Raw genomic sequence first — 13,481 nt, 5'->3', positions numbered from 1 at the left:
GTCTCTTACTGAAATTGCATATTCTGGATGGTCATTTGCCTCACTAACTCTTCTAAGGAAGGTTGAGGAGGAGCCTCAGTTGCTTGTTGTCTTTGTTGTGACGGCTACTATTGCTGCTGCAGTATTGGAGGAGGAACATATGGCTTGCTTGGACCAGCAACATTCTGGAAAGGAGGGACAGGCTGTTGTTGTTGTGGAGGACTTGCCCATCTCAGATTTGGATGATTTCTCCAACTTGGATTGTATCTATTGCTTAAAAGATCATAATTATTCTACTGTTGTTGGTTTTGCTGCTGATGGGGTCTATTATAAATGTTTGCAGCATAAGCTTCAGGTTGCTCATTGACTCCAGATTGCTGCAAAGAAGGACAAAGATCTGTATGGTGATTTGCAGAAGAACATAGACCATAGACTCTTGCAACAGGTGCAGATTTCTGATTCATGGCAAGCTGAGTTACTAGGTTGATCAAGGCATCAAGTTTTCCCTCAAGCTTTTTATTTTCAGTAGATGAAGATGAATCTGTTGCCACCTCATGGACTCCTCTAAGGACAATAGCATCATTTCTTGCATTGAATTGTTGGGAGTTGGAAGCCATCTTCTCAATCAAATTCCTAGCCTCAGCAGGGGTCATATCACCAAGAGCTCCACCACTGGCAGCATCAATCATATTCCTCTCTATGTTGCTAAGTTCCTCATAGAAATATTGAAGAAGGAGTTGCTCAGAAATCTGGTGGTGAGGACAGCTTGCACACAATTTCTTGAATCTTTCCCAGTACTCATACAAGCTCTCTCCACTAAGTTGCCTGATGCCTGAAATGTCTTTTCTGATGGCTGTGGTCCTAGATGTAGGGAAGAATTTCTCCAAGAACACCCTCTTAAGGTCATCCCAGCTGAAAATGGACCTGGGAGCAAGGTAGTATAGCCAATCTTTTGCCACTCCCTCCAAAGAATGAGGAAAAGCCTTTAGAAAGATATGATCTTCTTGGACATCAGGGGGCATCATGGTGGAACAAACAATATGGAACTCCTTAAGATGCTTATGAGGATCTTCACCTGCAAGACCATGAAACTTGGGAAGCAAATGTATTAGTCCAGTCTTGAGAACATATGGAACACCCTCATCAGGATATTGAATGCACAAGCTTTCATAAGTGAAATCAGGTGCAGCCATCTCCCTAAGAGTCCTCTCACGAGGTGGAGGTTGAGCCATGTTCTCAGTATGAAAATTAGTAGTTGAATGCTCAAAATTAGAATATTCAGAATCACCAACAACAAAATACTCGAAATGCTCAAAATGCACAAAATGATCAGGATGCACACTATGCCTAGCTAATCTATGAAAGGTTCTATCTATTTCAAGATCAAAGGGTTGTAAATCACCTGGATTACCCCTAGTCATGCACTATATGCAGCAAATAATGTGTTTTCAAACAAGCACCAGGGGAGGGTTAAAACTACAACTATAGTCAAATGATATCCAAATGCGCTGAAATTTTGTGAGCAACACCCTAAAATCATGAAAAGATAGCACAAAAAATTTCAAACAAAAATTCAAAGTCTAACTATGAAAACTACTTAAACAAAGTTTAGAAAAATAGGACAATAATACTTGAAAAATAAAAAAAAACTTAGTAAACAACTGATTTTTCGAGTTTTTTTTCTACCCCAAATGCATATATAATAATAGTCATTCTGATACCCGGAACAAAAGTTATGGCTGTTTTAAGTTTTGCTAAAAACAAGTTCCCAAAATTTTTGTCTCTCTCAAATTCAACCACACCAAGTGCTCCTGGTATTGCTCACACAAAATATGGATCAAAAGAAACTACCACACAAAAAATCAGCCAAAAATAACAACTCTAACTATCAAAACAAAAATTGCTAATTAAATTGTAAAATCAGTCGCTAATCACTGTTCACAGTAAACACAAAATTGAATCAGTCGCTAGTCAGTCACTAATCACTGTTCACAACAAAACACAAAACTGAAACAATCGCTAAACAAGGGACGTGACTGAAATGCAAAACAGAACGCTACACAAAACAAAACAACACACACTCACAACCTAAACGACAGAGCGACACAAAAAAAAACTAAACACTATTATGAACCTTTGGCTCACTGCTCCCTGGCAACGGCGCCAAATTTGATCGAGGTCGTACCCGAATCATATAAACATTAAAAATGCAGTATCTAGGAAGTGATCCTAGGTCATCTCCCAACGAACAATAGTCAACCAACATTCATAATAGATAGTGATAAAACAGTAACGAATTGGGAGGGGGGGTTGTTTGTTTTTGAAATTTAAACAACAAGAAAATTTTAATTACAAAATAACAGAATTAAAACATGTTGTTTCCCTTTGATTCACAAGCAAGTCTCTTATCTTAGGTTACGAGGATTTATCCCTAGCTAGTTCAACCACTTAATCACACCCTAAATTAAATTACTAAGCGAAAATTAACATAAGACTGTCATTATGTGATTAAGCAACACATACACCAATTAATCATGAATGAAACTGATCATTAAGCATGACCGTAAATTAAGCGCAGATACAATTAATCAAGCACTAAGCATGCATGGATTAATAGCAACAAATACAGAGTAATTGGTGAAGAGGAAAAACTGATCAGTATTCTATAGTAATAACAAAACCTCAAAGAGAGTTGTGCTTGATCCTCAAGAGAAAACAACGCTGGAGACTTAGCCTTCCATTAATCAGTAGAAAACGAAATTGTAGAAAATGAATTTTATTCTACGTTAACAGTGTGCATGAAAAGTAATAAAAACTGGAATTGCCAAATCCCTAAAATTATTCTCCTCTTCGAAAAAACTCCTTAAACTAAAACCCTGGTGCTGTTATATAGGTCCTCAGCCCCAAAGCTTACAAATCTATTTTAAGTCCAAGCCCATAAACGAAATAAAATAAAATCTAGACAAGATAAGATAAGATTGGATGAAATAAAATCTGGACGAAATAAAATCTAGATGAAATAAAATCGGGATAAGATAAGATTTGATAAAATAAATTGTCTGCTTTCTTCAAGTCCAAGCCCAATTGCTTATAATTCTCCTGAAATTAAATTAAAATCACAAAATTAGTCAAGTAGGCCCAAATGTTAAAACTGCATAATTAATTTGACAATTAAGGCTAATTAGTAATTAAAATGGTGACAAAAAGGGTTAAGAATTAAGAGAAAATAATGACACATCAATATACACATATTGTTTCTATATATATGTTCAACAAAAAAAACTGTAAATATGGATCAATCTAATAAGTGTGTATGCTGTAATTCCATGAATAAAAGCTAAGTGCCTATATAAATGGCAAGTATGGGGTGGGAATGAATGAAAAAGTGAAGGTTTATCTAAGGATGAATGCTCTCCCAGAACCTAAGCTTTTGAATCCTAGAAAAGCCATGAATTGTTGGCAGCCTAACCTCATTACAAGCCTAGAAAGTGCTTCGGATTCATTTTGCGTGTTCATTGTTGTATGATATGAGATCAAAGGCAAAGGTTGGGACTTGTGTTAGTTGTTTATGATGGAATGAGCCTAAACACTTGAGCTTGAGTAAAACAATGACTGTGAGGTTTTGGTTGATGATCCTTCCTTGATTTCTGTTATTCTTACCAGCTTATTTCAGTTGTGACTCTAATACGTGTGTTCGTATCTTTGAAAAGCTGCATATTTGTGAAAAGCTATTGGGTGAAACATTCCATGAATTTCTCTATGAAGAAAACACCATTTTTGAGTGAGCACTGTAGTTTGTCACTTGAGGACAAGTAAATTATTCTTTCTTTGCTTGAGGACAAGCAAAAGTGTAAATATGGGGGAGTTTGTTAGTCGTCTTATACAATTAGCTTTTGTATAGAAAACACTTTCCAAAACTTGTATAGTTCCCCAATTTATGGTTATTTTCATAGAAGTTTGTAAATAAATCTTGTTTTATGGTTAAAGCTATCTCTAGAAAATGTCCATTGGATTTTATGATGAAATATGTACAATTTCAGGTGAAAAAGAGGCTAAGTCATGAAGTGCTAAAAGTGACAGTTGAGCTTAGCTCATCAGTGGGCTAACCACGCATCCACCGCTAAGCGCGGCTTCAGCGCGCTTAGCGCAATAGAAGAATCTGGCAAAGCATCAAAGAGGTGTGAAAGATAAGGTAAAAACTAATTGGTAAAAGGCAAGCTATCTAGGCGGTTTGACAATGGAGGGTAAAGCAAATAAGCTATGAAAGTAAGAAAGAAATTAAAGTGCAAGAAATGTAAACTAGGCGGATCCTTAGAGTGTTTGGATGACCTCATTTAAGGTTCCCAACAAAATACTCACTATCCTAAGGGAAAATTGCCTAAAATTATTACACACAAATGGAAGTAGGGTGACCTCGCAGAGGCTCCCAACTTACTTCCAATGAAAGACCTTTTTGTTACAAAATTTGAAAGCAAAGCAAATTGCCAATTACAAAATTACAAAGAAAAAAGTCCTCAATTGTGATGGCTACTCTCTCCTTAGTCTTTCACTCAATTTGGAGTGCTTCTTAGTCCAATAGCTCTTAAGGTGGTTGGCCCCTTGCTTCTTGACTCAAATTCTTCAAGATACGGCACCAATCCTCCTTTCCAATTCCCTATATGGCAACTCACAAGCAAGGAAACAAAGAGACAAGCAATAACCAAAGACCAAAAAAATAAATGAAATGAAAGCTAAACCAATAGAGTTTTAACAAGACAAATTTCCAAGGATTATTCAACAATTAAAGCAATGAAAAGCACAAAAGAGCAAGCCAGGACTCAAAGAGAAACCTAGAATGGCTCTAGAGTAGAGTAGAAAAACTAAAAAAAAAGACTCAAGAAACCTCTAGTTTTGGAACTTGTTTTCAAAATAATTTTCAATTGAAATTTCAGAACTAGGATTGGTATAAAATAGGCACCAGTTATAGAACAAATTTTGAGCCAAAACAACAAGCACACTTCCCTTTCACTTTTTGTTTTCCTGGACACTGATTTTTCTGCCAACTTGTGTGATTTTTCGTATTTTTTCCTTTAACCCAAATCACTTGGTTCTTTTTTTTCAATTTTGTTCCAGATGTCTAGAAAATTCATTAAAAATTTCTGCACAAAAAACGTAGTGACCAATTCCCAGAAATTTATACAAATTCGTATGTTCAAGCTGCCAGCACCAGCGATTTCAACCTAGAAATCAAGAGTAGTGTTTATGTTGCTTAAGGCTTGGATAGTTACAATTTGTGTTTGCTTATGCTCAATTATCTTGAATAACACAATTCAAGAGAGCTTAAGACTTATTTGATTCACAAATCCAGCCACAACTCAGCACCACAACTCAGCTTCATCATAGGCATCATATAGGAAACTTAGAAAACAAACAAAAAAAAGAGTTCAACAACAAGACAACTTCTAGGAATTGATTTAGAACATGTTATGAACTAAATAACATGCATGGATTAGACTCAAAATTCAAAATATAGGCTAAGAATGACAAGAATACATGAACAAATGTATCTAGAATTCAATCAACAAAATAAAAATTCAACATAAACTTAGAACATAATGTGACAATTACTATGACTAAACATGACTCTAAGACAACATGGATTAAGTGATTTACACTTAGATTTTTGTGTTTTTTTTTTCTAATCAATATTTTGGAAGAAAATTTAGATCTAAGGTTCAGCACAAGAATATTATGAATGAAAAATGATAGAACCTAAAATCAACACAAAAACATGATTCCAGAGTAGATCTACAAAATTTGAACCATAGAAATGCAAGAACAAGTGTAGATCTAAGATTTAATCGGTTTTTTTTTAATCTACTCTAAACAGCACCAAACCACAAGACAATGGAGGATATACATGGAGAATAAGATGAAGAACAAGGAATTAAAGAGAATTCACCGAACAAAAACATAGAGGAAGCAAAAGAACATCACCTAGATGAAGATGCTCTTGATACCATATGATGTAAGCTCCATTTGAGCTTGTAGGCCTAGTATCTTCTTCATCAATGGATTCCTTTGCTTCTTGGAAGATGAATGGCAGCAGAATGGATAAGGAAGAGAGAGAGGAGACGCCACTTCAAGGAGAAGATGAGTCTAGAAGAAGCTCACCACCATAGGAGGTGTCATACCCTAATTTCGTCCGGGGATTATTACTTGATGACATGCAATAAATGAAGTCCCGAGATGTCTCAGAAATCCAAGAGGAAGCAGGCTTGCGTGATCCGTGAAATTCTGTAATGTGGCGGAAGTCAGAAAGAGGTGTTTTTGCGCAATCCGTAAGTTTCCGTAACTTCTTCGAAAGCTAAAAAAGAGTAAACACATAATCCGTAAGGATTCGTAACCTTGCGGAAGAAAAATAAGTATCATTACGAAATTCGTAAAGTTTCCTAACATTACGGAAAAGGAATCACCAAAAAAATAGAAGGGGGTGTATTTAGTAAAAATGAGGGTGCAAATAGCAATCAGGCCCACTTGGGCCCTCCAGAAGATTCCTCCAGAAGGCTGTTGCTTCTGGAGGAAGCAACCTTGCTCGCCTGGGCGAGCTGGGCGGCAAGCTTCTCCCCTATTTTGCTATAAATAGGGGAAGAAGTGAAGAAGAAAAGGGTTCAGCCCCTTAGGCACTTCTCCCTCTTTCGAATTAGCTGAGGAAAATTAGTTCCGTGAAGAAAATCCAAGCTGAGGCGCTTCCGTAACGTTTCCGTAACGTTTCCGTGAGTAATTACGCGAAGATTCTCGACCGTTCTTCAAGATTCATCGTTCGTTCTTCATTTTCTTCAGTCTTCAACGGGTAAGTACCTCAAACCAAGCTTTTCAATTCATTATATGTACCCATGGTGGAACACATTTTGTTTCATGTATTTTTATTCTCGTTTTCATTTACTTTTTATACCCGCTTTTGACGTGCTTATGCCATTTATTTAAGTCATTTCTCGCTTAATCTAAAAATAAAATAAATTTCCACCGATCGTTTGAATTGTATCATTCGTTAATTTTGGTTAAAATGAATTCCGACCGTTCGGTCGTGCCGTAACCATGTTGGAAATAAAAAAAAGAGGTAAAATAATAATATAATAATAAAAAATACCTTTTAGTAAAATAAAAGCGGAAAATCAATCGGACGTTTTCTCTTTGGGATTTCTCATTCTTAATTGAATTGACTAATAACTAAAGTGAAACTTAGGCTAAAATCAACTCGCCTAGTCAAGCTCGTCCATCAAAAATAGGTTTTTTTGAAAGTTTATCATTTCAGTTTCTTACTAAGTAAAAAAAGATCATTTTTAAGGTCCAACGCCTTAAAATGATCACCCTTCAAGTAAAAAAGAACCACTTGATTCACGCATAAGGAAGAACTACGTAGGTCTGATTTCCTCTCCAAAGGAGGGTACGTAGGAGCAAAAGCCTCGCTTTTGTCGACCTCAAAAAATAAAAAGAAATAAAAGTTAAGATAACACAATTCCACAATTCTAAAAATAAGGCTGTTGTCTTTCGAGACAAACGTAAGAGGTGCTAATACCTTCCTCAAGCGTAAATACAACTCCCTAACTTAGTGGAGGATTTTGCACAAGTGTATGCCGAAAAAGAAGCAAGAGGGAGGGTGATTGATGCGCTGCATCAAGAAGCGACTATGTGGATGGATAGATTCGCCTTGACCTTCAATGGGAGTCAAGACCTCCCGCGTCTATTAGGCAAAGCAAAGGCCATGGCCGAAGTGTGTACTGCCCCCGAGGAGATTCATGGGCTAACCAATTACTGTCAACACATGATAGATTTGATGGCCCATATAATTAGGAATCGTTAGGTTCTTTTGTAACACCTTTGTATAATCTTGGCTAGATGAAAGTTTTGTTCTTTTTCTAAAATGAGAAGTTCTGGACTCATTACGTTATCTAAAAAATCTTGGGGTGGATCTAAGTGCTCTGATCATCCATTTGCATACTCATGTTTTGGTGGCATACGCACCGTTGTTTATTTCTTTAGGGATTTCATCATAACTAAGAAAACACCAAGGCACCCCTATAACACTCGATCCAGAAAAATGGATAATGAAGAGGGCCAGTAGGAACAGATGAAGGCCGATCTATCGGCCTTAAAAGATCAAATGGCTTCCATCTCGGAGGTCATGTTAAAACTTCAGAAAACCATAGAGGATAAAGCCACCGCAACCGCCTCCAGTACAGTTAGGGAAGCGGAGCCGGTGCTGCAGCCTGCCTTGAATCCGGGCCTAGACAGAAACACGGCCGTGTTCGGTCGAAGGTATAGTCCGCAAGCTTATCCTTATGGCCTGCCCCCGGACTTCACCCCCCGTGCCACCCCGGAAGATTTAAGCCAAGCCCCTACTTTTGAAGGGCAACTCCCACCTTATGAAGACTATCCTGGACAAGACGATGGGGAAGGAGATACCCATCCCCGCATGAACTACCCCAGCCGAACATAGTCCACCATATCCCGGCCTCACCCACACCCGTAAAAGAATCTGTTCCCTTCGCGGAAGATAAGGGAAAGATTGAGGCGCTTGAAGAGAGGTTAAGAGCAGTCAAGGGCCTTGGTAATTACCCATTCTCAGATTTAGCGGATTTATGTCTCGTGCCCAACATCGTCATCCCTCCCAAGTTCAAAGTACCAGACTTTGATAAGTACAAAGGTACGACATGTCCGAAGGGGCATCTCCGGATGTATTGCCGGAAGATGGGGGCGTATTCTGCAGACGAAAAGTTGTTGGTCCATTTCTTTCAAGACAGCTTGGCCGGGGCAGCTGTAGCATGGTATACCAATCTGGAAGCTTCCCAGATCCGATCATGGAAGGACTTGGCAACTGCCTTCATTAGGCAGTACCAGTAAAATACGGACATGGCTCCCGATCGGAACCAGCTCCAGGGTATGACTAAACGAGAGCATGAGTCCATTAAGGAATACGCCCAGAGATGGAGAGATCTCGCTGCCCAAGTCGTACCGCCCATGACGGAAAGGGAGATGATCACAATTATGGTAGATACGTTACCCACATTCTACTATGAAAAACTGATAGGCTACATGCCAGCTAACTTTGCGGATCTCGTCTTCGCCGGAGAAAGGATTGAATCCGGGCTACGAAAAGGCAAGTTTGAATATGCCGCCAATATGGACCCCAACAACAACAGAAGAGCCCCAGCAGTGGGCGCGAGGAAAAAGGAAGGAGACGCCCACGCGGTCACCATCGCCCCAACATGGATGAAAGCACCCCAAAATATCCAAAGCTCGTACCAGCCCAATCCCCCAAATTTTTTAATCCGAGCCGGGAATTCCCTCCCGACTCAAGTAAAAGGACCACCCGCAGCAGAAAGAGCGCCGGCCCAACGCACAGCTCCAGCCGCACCCCGGCCAATTAATAATACAGCCCCGGGCGCGACCTATAAATATGACAACTTCCCTCCTATTCCCATGGCATATTCCGAGTTATGGCCTTCATTATTGGAGAATCACTTGGTGGTGGCCATACCCGGGAAGGTTCTCCAGCCACCCTACCCCAAGTGGTATGATCCGGGTGCCAAGTGTGTGTACCATAGTGGAGTTCCCGGACACAATATTGACTCCTGCATCCTGTTCAAGTATAAAGTGAAGCATCTGATTAGTGCCGGCTGGCTAGAATTTCAGGAAGAAGGCCCAAATGTTAAAACCAACCCGCTAGCTAGTCATGGAGGTGCTAGCGTGAACGCTGTCGAAGAGGACGGGCCATCACGGACAAAGAGGTTAGGAGACGTGGCTACTTCTAGACGCTTCATCTATCAATCACTGCAAGTGGCGTGCATGGTCTCCCGAGGTGGAGATGAAAGGGATGAATGTTTGTTTCACCTCAGGGAGTCGCATGACATGGAAACCTGTCCCGTGGTGGAAGATTTGCTTCAGCGGCTCATGGATTGCGGGCAGCTTGAAGTGTTCATAGGAGGGAAGGAAGAACCACAAATTTGCATGCAGTCGGAAGAGAAGAAGGTTCCTCTAACCCCCAAGGCCCTAGAGATATGTTTTACTAGGAAAGGGACCGGCTCCACACCCATATACCCGCGGGCGGCGCCCAAGCCAACGCCATTTGCATATCAAAGTGATAAGGCCGTTCCGTGGAAGTATACCCCTCCCGCGTCCAGCGAAAGAATTGCAACCGAAGTTGACTCCCTATCAGCTAAGGTAACCAACATCACCGGTGTCAGTGGCGTAACCCGCAGTGGTCGGGTGTTCGCTTCCCCTCACCCGGCGGAATTGCCCTCTAAAGGGAAGGCGCCCATGGTCCAAGAGCCCACAGATATAGCCACCCCCTCGAAAGAAGTAGATCCTCCCATGGCAAGAGGAGTCGAAAAGAAAGAGGGACTTCAAGGAAAAACCGTGACTTTGGAAGAGGCCCATGAGTTCCTCCGCCTCATCCAACAAAGCGAGTTTAAGGTAGTTGAGCAACTGAATAAAACTCCAGCAAGGATCTCTTTGCTTGAACTACTCATAAACTCCGAGCCTCATCGTGCGCTGCTGATAAAGGTCCTTAACGATGCGCATGTAGCACATGATATCTCAGTGGAGGGTTTCAAAGGCATCGTTAGTCATATAACTACCAACAACTACATCGTGTTTACGGAAGAAGAGATTCCCGTTGAGGGGAAAGGACACAACAAGGCTCTACATGTGTCGGTGAGATGTATGGACCACGTTGTCGCAAAGGTACTTATCGACAACGGATCGAGTTTAAATGTAATGTCGAAGACCACTTTGGAAAAGCTTCCTTTTAGTGCGTCACGTTTAAAACCGAGCTCGATGGTGGTGCGAGCCTTTGATGGTACTCGGCGGGAAGTAATGGGGGAAATCGACATTCCCATTCAGATAGGCCCCCACACTTGCAATGTGGTGTTTCAAGTAATGGATATAAATCCTGCCTATAGCTGCCTCTTGGGAAGACCGTGGATTCATGCCCTGGGAGTGGTCCCTTCAACGCTTCACCAGAAATTGAAGTTCGCAGTGGGTGGACTTTTAGTGATAGTGTCGGGTGAAGAGGATATGTTAGTGAGCTGCCCCTCCTCTGCACCGTATGTAGAAGCGGCGGAAGAATCATTGGAAACGGCTTTCCAATCCTTTGAAGTGGTGAGCTGCGCCTCTGTGGAACCAAGTTCGTCGCTACCCTCTCTCTCCAAAGCGGCCATAATGGTGGCACGCGTTATGCTCAGGAACGGATTTGAGCCCGGAATGGGTTTAGGCAAGGACTGCCTCGGGAATGCCGACGTGGTCGATATCAAGGGAAATCCATACAAGTATGGATTAGGGTATGAACCCGGGATGCTGGGGAGGAAGAACGTGCCGTCAAGATTTCGGGTGGATAGGGCATGGCCTGGCCGTATTAGCCAGTGTTTCACCAGCGCTAGAATGGCGTCCGAGGAGGAGGTGGCTGCAATAGAAGAGTAGTTCCCTCAAGACCCACCAAGTTTTGTGCAACCATGCCACCCCGATTCCCAAGTGGGGAACTGGCGCGTGATAAGCCAGTCAGAAATCTATGCCACTGATTCAATGTAATTAGAGCCTATAGATTTCCTTTCTCTTTTGTTTTGTGAAACCTACCTTATTAAATAAACAAAGAGATCTTGTTTCATCTGTTCTTGCAGTTCGACCTTTTCTCATATCATTTTGCATGTTTTTGTTTCTTTTGTCTTGTTTGGTATAGATATGAGGGTCGATTCTTTGAGGATCCTAACAACGAGGGTTTGACAATCGATTTCGATCGAGATATAAGCCAAACGATAAACGAGGAAGAAGAAGAGGACGTCCTTTCACCAGAGTTAGAGAGGTTGGTCACTCAGGAAGAACGTGAAATGAAGCCTCACCAAGAAGAAACCGAATTGGTAAACTTGGGGACCACGGAGGAAAAGAAAGAAGTAAAGGTAGGAACAGGTATGACCGCGCCCATCCGCCAAGGCTTGATAACCCTTCTTGAAGAGTATCAAGATGTCTTTGCATGGTCGTATCAAGACATGCCCGGTCTGGATTCCGACATTGTGTAGCATAAGTTGCCTTTGAATCCTGGGTCTTCTCCGGTTAAGCAAAAGTTACGAAGAATGAGACTCGAGATGTCCTTAAAAATTAAAGAAGTAAGGAAGCAGTTTGATGCAGGTTTCTTAGCTGTGGCACGGTACCCGGAGTGGGTAGCCAATATTGTCCCAGTCCCGAAAAAGGACGGCAAGGTTCGAATGTGTGTAGACTACCGAGACTTGAACCAGGCTAGTCCAAAAGACAATTTTCCTCTGCCACACATTGACATATTGGTAGATAATACAGCCAAATTCGCCCTTTTCTCATTTATGGATGGTTTCTCGGGGTATAATCAAATAAAGATGGAACCCGAAGATGTAGAAAAGACCACTTTCGTCACCCTATGGGGGACATTCTGCTATAAAGTGATGGCCTTCGGGTTGAAAAACACTGGGGCAACCTATCAACGTGCCATGGTGGCATTGTTCCATGACATGATGCATAAGGAAATAGAGGTCTACGTAGATGACATGATTGCCAAGTCTCGGACTGAGGACGAACACCTTGTCAATCTGCGTAAGCTATTTGGAAGGTTGCGGAAATACCAATTAAAACTGAACCCAACCAAGTGCACCTTTGGGGTGAAGTCGGGGAAGCTGCTAGGATTTATCGTAAGTCAGAAAGGGATAGAGATAGATCCCGAGAAAGTGAAGGCTATCCTTGATATGCCGGAACCACGCACGGAGAAGCAGGTTCGGGGATTTTTGGGCAGGTTGAATTATATCGCGAGATTTATCTCGCAACTCACCCCTACCTGTGAACCCATTTTTAAGCTATTACGTAAGAACCAGGCGGTCTTGTGGAATAATGACTGCCAAGAGGCCTTCGAGAAAATCAAGCAGAGTCTCACAAATCCCCCGGTACTCATGCCACATGTAATGGGAAGACCCCTTTTCCTGTACATGACCGTGTTGGATGAATCTATGGGGTGCGTATTGGGTCAGCATGATGATTCTGGAAAAAAGGAGCAAGCCATCTACTATCTAAGCAAGAAGTTTACCGCATGTGAGATGAATTACTCAATGTTGGAAAGGACGTGTTGTGCTCTGGTATGGGCATCACATAGGCTTAGGCAGTACATGCTCAGCCATACCACGTGGCAGGTACTATTATCTGAATTCGATATCGTTTACGTCACCCAAAAGACGGTAAAGGGAAGTGCCTTAGCGGATTATTTGGCCCAGCAACCCCTCCAGGATTATCGGCCGATGCACCCCGAGTTCCCAGATGAAGATATCATGGCCCTATTTGAAGAGAAGCGGGCGCATGAGGACCTAGACAAATGGATTGTTTGCTTCGATGGGGCATCAAATGCTTTGGGCCACGGAGTAGGGGCAGTCCTTGTATCCCCGGGTGATCAGTGTATTCCTTTCACGGCTAGGCTAGGTTTTGATTGTACCAACAATATGGCCGATTACGAA

General features: G+C 41.5%; 1 non-coding gene across 1 annotated transcript; it reads left to right on the top strand.

Annotated features, from left to right (window-relative positions):
* Window positions 1-726: 726 nt before the first annotated feature.
* LOC114410965 lies at window positions 727-833 on the top strand. Its single transcript, XR_003666355.1, has one exon. It is a non-coding gene; the product is annotated as a small nucleolar RNA R71 (small nucleolar RNA).
* The last annotated feature ends 12,648 nt before the right edge of the window (window positions 834-13,481 follow it).

This window comes from Glycine soja, chromosome 4 (assembly GCF_004193775.1).
Source record: "Glycine soja cultivar W05 chromosome 4, ASM419377v2, whole genome shotgun sequence".
NCBI classification, from domain to species: domain Eukaryota; kingdom Viridiplantae; phylum Streptophyta; class Magnoliopsida; order Fabales; family Fabaceae; genus Glycine; species Glycine soja.
The sequence above is the reverse complement of the archived record's forward strand: the minus strand, read 5'-3'. Positions and strand labels throughout refer to the sequence as shown.